Source organism: Ornithorhynchus anatinus, unplaced genomic scaffold (assembly GCF_004115215.2).
Source record: "Ornithorhynchus anatinus isolate Pmale09 unplaced genomic scaffold, mOrnAna1.pri.v4 scaffold_264_arrow_ctg1, whole genome shotgun sequence".
In the NCBI taxonomy this organism is placed as follows: Eukaryota; Metazoa; Chordata; class Mammalia; order Monotremata; family Ornithorhynchidae; genus Ornithorhynchus; species Ornithorhynchus anatinus.
This window is the reverse complement of record NW_024396743.1, coordinates 1465104-1473473: the sequence shown is the minus strand read 5'-3', so window position 1 is coordinate 1473473 and position 8370 is coordinate 1465104. Positions and strand designations below refer to the sequence as shown.

The window sequence follows — 8370 nt, the reverse complement described above, 5'->3', positions numbered from 1 at the left end:
AATTACCCCAGCTATGTAACTGAGCTTCTAAGCATGGCCTTGGGCAAGAAGCTCAAACTCTCCGGGGCTGTTTCACCCTGCTCTCCCTCTCTCAGACCGGGAACTCAGGGCACGGGGCAGGAGCTGCCACTGAGATGATTATATTGCATCTTCCCAAGCGGCGAATTCCACAATAAAAACCAAAATAAACAAACATACTTTGTAGGGCTGAATGTGTAAGTGATATTATCAGTAGGTGATCAGATACTCGTTCACTCTCCAGTAGTTTAGGAAAAGAAAGAGAGCCTCCACCACTGTATTGATGAAACACAGGAAGTGTTTGGTAAATACTACCACTATTACTGGCCAAAACCTTATGCTCTGTGCTGGGGGTAGAGACAAGATAATCAAATTGGACACAATTCCTGCTCCCAGTGGAGTCCTCCATCTAATTAGGGAGAATGGGTAATCTAGCTACATTTTACACATGAGGCAACTGAAGCCGAGGTAAAGTGACTCGTTTAAGGTCACATAGCAAACCATGGCCTGAATTAGGAGTAGGACCCACATCCTTCTTTTGTATAATTGTATTAAGTAATAATAATAATGTTGGTATTTGTTAAGCGCTTACTATGTGCCGAGCACTGTTCTAAGCGCTGGGGTTGACATAGGGGAATCAGGTTGTCCCACGTGGGGCTCACAGTCTTAATCCCCATTTTACAGATGAGGGAACTGAGGCACAGAGAAGTGACTTGCCCACAGTCACACAGCCGACAAGTGGCAGAGCTGGGATTCGAACTCATGAGCCCTGACTCCAAAGTGTCCAAGGCACTATATGAAGCACTGGGATAGATATAAGCTAATCAGGTTGGATATAGTCCTCGTCCAAAGGAACTGAAGCACAGAGAAGCCAAGTGACTTGCCCAAAAGTCACCCAGCAGACAAGTGGCAGAGCCAGAAACAGAACTCAGGCTCTTCTGATTCTAGGCTCATGCTCTATCCACTAGTCCATGCTGCTTCTCAGCTCTCCTGACAATTAGTCCCAAACTCTTCCCAAATGAAAGAAAAAAGTAAGAGACAGTCTCTCTCTCTGTCAGGGGGAAGATCTGGAGGGTATGGGGAAGAGAAAAGAGCTACTCCAAAAGTGAGAACCAACCCAGTAACCATAATTGGAAACTGAACAGGTCAGGACAGGGAGATGTTCGTAATGGTGCACGGGGTGAGAAGAGGAAGAAATTAGTCTGAAACAGCCTGCAGCTCATTCCTGATGTTTGCGTACAGAAAGGATCCAATCACAGACACCATCACATGCAAGTGGCAGGTGGGGAAAATGGCACAATAACAATGATGGTACTTGTTAAGCACTTACTACGTGCCAGGAACTGTACTAAGCTCTCAGAGAGAGACGAGCTAACCAGATTGGACACAGAACATAGCCCACGTGGGACTCAGTCTTAATCCTCATTTTACAGATGAGGTAACGGAGGCCCAGAGAAGTGAAGTGACTTGCCCAAGGCCACAGAGCAGGTAAGTGGTAAAGCCGGGATTAGAACCCAGATTCTTCTGACTCCCTGGCTACGTAGCGCTCACGACTGACACTTGTGGGGAGGCTGGGGAGGCCCGAGAGGATGATGGGGGAGGAGGGAGAGGCCACACTAGGAGTTGGGCTGAAGCAGCCCTGAGCAGGTGAACTAACTCTGTGAGCTCGTTGAGGGCAGGGAATGTCATCACTTTTTGTTGTATTGTACTTTCACAAGCGCTTAATACAGTGCTTTGCACACACCGAGAGTACTTAATAGGATTGCATGAATGAACGTGCACAGGAGCTGGCAAGAACATGGATCTAACGTTTATTGCCTGGAGAAACCTTTCTGTCATTTCCAAACGAAGAGCCAAGCTAATAATCAGTGGATGGTATTTATTGAGAGCTCCTAGCCCCAGTCATGAATGCTCACTCTGCCTCTTATACTTTTTACTTGGCTTCCACAGGCCAGCATCACCAATGGACACTGGCCGGTGAAGGACCTGTCGCCCTCCATTGGACCGGAGACAAGACGAATGACCGATACGGGATTTAGCCGGAATTTGCCAAACGGGTGTAATCGCTCCAACCGACAATACTATATACTTGTCTTGCCTAGGATTTTAACAATTTTAGTGATGAAAGTGAAACCAGTTAGATTTCAGATTAGAGAACTTTGACTATCGAGTTCTGTGGCGGAGCTCTTATTTTTCCACAAACTACTGATTTTCCCAGTTTCCAACCAATTTCTCTGTATCTTCCCCATAACCAGTTCGGACCGGCCTGGGGCCGGAGCAGTGTAACCGTCCGCCAGCAAAGTAGGCGCTGGAGGTGGGGCCGGTGCAATTGCCCACGCTTCTCTCATTCCAAGATCTCCCCCCGCCCTGCCCCGGCGGCGGCACCGAGGCGCCTCGTTCCTCGAACGCCATCTGAGGCCGTGGGCATGGGCTGCCGCCGGATCGGCCGCCCACCCTGGTCATCTTTCCCTTCGGCCTCATAGTTTGCAAGCCTCTGCTGGGAGGGGGCCCGTGCTCAGGGCAGAATCCGCCCTGGCCCTCACCCCATGGCCAGTCGGTCTTTCTCTGAGCAGCTGTGGCCCGTTGGCCTTCACGGGAGGCTCCCACGGGGATAACCCAGGCTGCCATCTGGGGAGTGGTGGCGTGGCACGCTGCGGCCACGTCGGTGGCTTGGAATGTTTCCCGTCGTCCTCCGTAATCGTCATCGCCCCGACACGGCATTCCATTCCCCGTCACGCCAGCCCCGGGAGAGCAGCTTCAGGCACGTGCTCCACCCACAGGGCGTAGCCCAGGGCTGGCACTGTCAGTCAACTGTCGTTACTGAGCGCTTACTGTGTGTAGAGCACTGTACTAAGCCCTTGGGAGAGTACAATAGAACGATAAACAGACACAATTCCTGCCCACAATGAGCTCACAGTCACTGGATTTGGGAGGCAAGGGGAGCCTCCCAATGGCACCCTACAATGGCACCCTAAGCACAAGGCTGGAACCTTTCCCTTCTAGCCTGTAAACTCCTCGGGGGCAGGAACCAAATCTACTAATTCCATCGGACTTTCCCGACCACCTAGTCCAGTTCTCTGCCCACACAGTAGATTCCTTGAGGGCAGGGATCAAACTACTTTTTTCTTCGGTTTTGCTTTTAATGGTTATTTGTTAAGCACTTACCACGTGCCAGGCACTGTACTAAGCACTGCGGTGAACACACACTAAATCAGGTCGGAGATGGTCCCTATCCCACCCATGTTGGGCTCTCAGTCTTAATCCCCATTTCAGATGAGGTAACGGAGGTACAGAAGTGAAGTGACTTGTCCAAGGTCACACAGCTGATAAGTGACGGAGCTGGGATTAGAACGCAGGTCCCAGGCTCTTTCCACTAGGCCACACTGCTTCCCACTTCTACTCATTCTAGTGTACTTGTTCAAGCCCCCAGTACAGTGAAGCTCACATGGCCAACTATAGGCTCCTTTAAGGGGAGGGATCGATCACAACTACTAATTCCATTATCCTTCCCAAGTGTTCAGGACAGTGCTCTGCCCATGGAAGGCTTGCCACCAATACCATCGACTGACTGACACCCCTGGATCATCGGGGAGATGATTCCGATCACCAGGGTTTCGGTCAACCTCTAGACTCTCTACATCGAGACTCCGGCTTCTTCGAAGCAACCAAAATTACATTGGGACAGTCTGGTTTTTATTCTGAAGACTCGAGTGTGGCAGTGGGAAAAACACACCCCCGGAAAACCCAAACCTCAATCCACGGCTGACGGGCGGCGGTCCTCCCTGGTACCACCGCGACGAGGCGCTCTTCCGGAACGCCGGCCTGAAAACAGTGATGGGGCATTAAGTCGGGGGTGTGGATGCCTTCCTGGTCCTATCTCCCCAACCCCTCACCCCCGCTGAAGAGTCCGGCTTTCAGACCGAAAGGTGACGAGCGGAGGGAGCCTGGATAGGAATGTGGGTTACCCAGGGAAGCCGGAAAAACAAGACCGGCGAGAAAATAACCCGAGTCCTGAAAAGGCTCCGCTTCCCTGAGAGCAGGTGCCAAGTTAAATAGGAAAGGGGGAACGGGGGGGGGGTGTGGTTCGGGGTGGAGAGGAGATGGGAAGACACGATGGATGGGACCGAAACCTTATCGCCAGGTCTGGGGGCCTGAGGGTGCAGCCCAGTGGCCCTGGTCCGCCCCTCCGCCCACAACCGGTGCTGGGCGGCTTTTGGGGGGAGGACAGAGGCTGGGGGCGTCTTGTTTGCAGTATCATACATGATCATCAAACTGCTGCTAGAATGCTCACACCTGCTACTGCAAAGTTCAAATCCCAGAAAGGAGCTTTCCTGGGGGTTTACTCTAGGTCGGGGATCAAGGCCAACTGCTACAAGGCCGTGCCCGGCTGACCGGGCTCAACCACTCAGCAGCCTTTCTCCTGACCACAGGTCCCGGTGGGTGAGCGACGGAGGGGGACGACGCGCTTCCTTCCGGGCACCCGAGCCGAGGGAGGTGAGCTGTGGCCGGCTCCCGCTCTCTCAGAGGGCCTACCTTCCCACACCCGCGGGCTGGACGTGGCTGCAGCTTTGGTGACCGGCCATGTCGCTACCCATCTTCTTCAGGAACAAACGCCAGAGTGATATATTTTTTTAATGGCATCTAAGTGCCTACTATGTGCCGAGCACTGTACTAAGCGCTGGGGTAGATACAAGATTATCAGGTTGGACACAGTCCATGTCCCACAAAGGGCTCTCACACCTTTCCACAGATGAGGTCACTGAGGCCCAGAGATTACTTGCTCAGGGCCACCCAGCAGACAATTGGCAGAGCTGGGATTAGAACGCAGGTCCTTCTGATTTCCACGCCTGGTCTCCACCCATTAGGCCATCCCGCTTCTACCGAGAGCCCAGAGCGGACAGGGAGTGGGAGCTACTCAAGGACGAGGTAGGCGAAGCAGGAAACTCACCCCGATTGACAAGAACCCCACAGCTGACTGCTTATTTCCAAAAGCTTCTTCTGTGCCGTCCCATCGGACAGGTCCACCCCTCACAGTCTGCTGAGGAAAGAGAGGAAATCCTTCCTGTTCCATCATTACCCAGGTGGCGTTACACACTTGTTCAAGGGGAAGGACTCAACTGACTCAGTAATTCCTTGATGCTCATGTAATTCCTATATCTGGGTATCCAACCACCTCGTTATCTCCCCCAAAAGGAAGCCCACCTGCACCCCGTCAGATATGTCACCAAAGCAACAATCCGCCTGAAGCCCATTCCAGAGGGCAGGATCAGTTTACAACTGTCCTCTAGATTGTCAGCTCCCTGTGGGCAGGGATCCCGTCTACCAACTTTAATGTGCTGTCCTCTCTCAAGCACATAGTACAGTGATCTGCACATATTAAATACCACTCATCAAATTGATCTGAGGTCCCTGGTGACCCACCCTCCGCCCAGGGTCCGGACACTGGTGCCGGAGACTCCCATCAGGGTCCTATCTGCCCTGCAGTGGCCGCGGTCGGTCCTTCGCACAGATCGGCTTTTCTTGCCAACTCACCTCCCAAAACGCTAACATCCGGCCCATCTGTCCATGGTTTGCCGAAATCACCGTCTGCTGGGAGGTTCCGGGTAATGACTGTTCTGCACAAATCATTTCTACCCTCTCTGGAGCGCTGCTGCCTTATCTCCCGGCTCCATCCTCAGCTGGCCTTTCCTCCAGCCCCTGCACAGGCCCGCAGACCAAGAGGAGAGCAAGAAGAAATGGCACGGGATTGGCTCGGCTTGGAAACGGTTATGTTCGGGGAGTTGTTCGAAAAACATATGCTGGTAAAAAGTATTTTCTACATCAAACTGTAGGGTGTCCATTTTATCTATACGCAGACGTACTCCGTGATCCAGAGATGACATGAGGTGGGTGTAACTTGAACAGCTGGATTTCGGGGTTAAGTTTCCATACCAGAACTAGCGCCGACGGGGTGATCGGGTCCTATGTTTATACTGCAAATCCCTTCCCGCCCCTATTCCAAGAGGCTTCTGTGACCACCCCATGTCTCGAACACTGGCCCCCTCCTCCCCTCGCGGGGTTCCCGTGATACATATACATTTTTATCTTGGCTTATTACAGCATCTTCTGTCCCGTCCCTGTCTCCATTCCCCAGGTTGGGCGTGGGGCAAGTGCAGCAACGGGATCGGGAGATGCTGGGAACGGTACCTGGCACTGAGCTGGGGGAAGATGAGGTCCAACCGGCCACTCTTCCACGCGGGTTCAACGGCAGCGGTTTCGACAGCGGCTCCCATGGCTTAAGATGAGCGATGACCTGGCCTTGTCCCTCTTTTGGGTGGACTTTCCTGCAGAAATCGAATGTAAAGTAGGGGTTGGGGTTGACAAATCCTGGGGTTGGCCACCTCCTGACAGTATGATTATCCCGGCATTTGTTGTGCCCTTACTATGTGTCAGGTACTGTTCTAAGCGCTGGGGTAGATACATAATAATAATGTTGGTATTTGTTAAGCGCTTCCTATGTGCAGAGCACTGTGGTAATGTTGGTATTTGTTAAGCGCTTACTATGTGCCGAGCACTGTTCTAAGCGCTGGGGTAGACATAGGGGAATCAGGTTGTCCCACGTGGGGCTCACAGTCTTAATCCCCATTTTACAGATGAGGGAACTGAGGCACAGAGAAGTTAAGTGACTTGCCCACAGTCACACAGCTAAGTGGCAGAGCTGGGATTTGAACTCATGAGCCCTGACTCCAAAGCCAGTGCTCTTTCCACTGAGCCACGCTGCTTCTCTAGATACAGGGTCATCAGGTTGTCCCATGTGAGGCTCACAGTTAATCACATTTTACAGATGAGGTAACTGAGGCACAGAGAAGTGAAGTGACTTCCCCACATTCACACAGCTGACAAGTGGCAGAGCTGGGATTCAAACCCATGACCATGGGCAGTAGTACAAAGTAATAGTAGATTAGACTGCAAGCCCGTCAAAGGGCAGGGACTGTATCTGTTACCAATCTGTACATTCCAGGAGCTTAGTGCTCTGCACATAGTAAGCGCTCAATAAATACTATTGAATGAATAGTAGTGGTAGATACATACTACTCAGGTTGGACACGATCCCTGTCCCACTGGGACTCACATTCAAAATAGAAGGGAGGATTTAATCCCCATTTTACAGTTGAGGAAACTGAGGCACACAGCAGTTAAGTGACTTGCCCCGGCTCACACAGGGTAGGCAAATTCATTCAGTCGCATTTACTGGGCGCTGTGTGCAGGGCGCTGTACTAAGCGCTTGGAAAGGACAATACAGCAATAAGGAGGAACAATCCCTGCCCACAATGGGCTCACAGTCTGGGGGGGGGGGGAGGCAGTCTAGAGGGGGGAAGCCAGACATCAATCCATGCAAACAAGCATTAATATAAATAAATGGAATTAGGGAAGTAAACCTATATAGTGAAGGGGTGTGGGGAAGGCTGAGGGAGGGCGGCCATGGCCTCCTCACACGAGGAGCCTGACAAGGCAGGACTCCCACTTTGGGGCCCAGGATGCCCCCAGAACCCCCCGCGCGCCCCGGCCTGCCCTACTTACCCCAGCGCGGCGGGAGGAGGGAGAGCGTCTGCGCCTGCGCGGAAAAAGCCCGCCAAAGGAGCCGACGACGAGGCGACGTCACCAACGAGACGGCGCCTAGAGAGTCGCAGCCCGCGCGGTCCTCCGGCTCAGCCTTAAAGGAGCCACCCCGCGGAGGGGAGGAATAATAACCTCGGTATTTGTTGAGCGCTTACTATGATAATAATGTGAGTATTTGTTAAGCGCTTACTATGTGCAGAGCACTGCTCTAAGCGCTGGGGGAGATGCAGGGCCATCAGGTTGTCCCACGTGAGGCTCACAGTCTTCATCCCCATTTTACAGATGAGGTAACTGAGGCCCAGAGAAGTTAAGTGATTTGCCCTCAGTCACACAGCTGACAACTGGCAGAGGCGGCATTCGAACTCATGACCTCGGACTCCCAAGCCAGGGCTCTTTCCACTGAGCCCCGGGGACGGATAGGACCTCTGCCTCTCTTTTCGTCATTGACCTCTCCGGGTTTTTGGCTCTCTTTCCTTCGAAGACATTCGTCCATTGTTCACTCTGTGCCGGGCACTGCACTGAGCAAAGAAAAGTATTTAATGAGCACCTCCTTCATTCACTCAATCGTATTTATTGGGCGCTTACTGTGTGCCGAGCGCTGTACTAAGTGTTTGCAAAGTACAACTGGGCAACAGAGACAATCCCTACCCAACAACAACGGGCTCCCCATCTTGAAGGGGGGAGACAGACATCGAAACCAAGAGCACTGTACTAAACACTGGGGTGGGTATAAAATACAGGTGCAGTCCCTGT

The 8370-nt window shown here is 52.4% G+C and overlaps 1 long non-coding RNA gene and 1 other non-coding gene across 3 annotated transcripts; both read right to left on the bottom strand.

The window, feature by feature from the left end:
* Positions 1–3689: 3689 nt before the first annotated feature.
* LOC103166468 lies at positions 3690–7671 on the bottom strand. 2 transcript variants are annotated; one of them, XR_003756613.2, is made up of 5 exons: positions 7579–7671; positions 6205–6341; positions 5551–5715; positions 4967–5056; positions 3690–3840 (listed from the first exon to the last, which is right to left on the bottom strand). It is a non-coding gene; the product is annotated as an uncharacterized LOC103166468 (long non-coding RNA). The 2 variants fall into 2 exon arrangements; XR_003756614.1 differs by lacking the exon at positions 7579–7671 and adding an exon at positions 7437–7523.
* Positions 4259–4446, bottom strand: LOC114808855. Its single transcript, XR_003756619.1, has one exon.
* Positions 7672–8370: the final 699 nt, after the last annotated feature.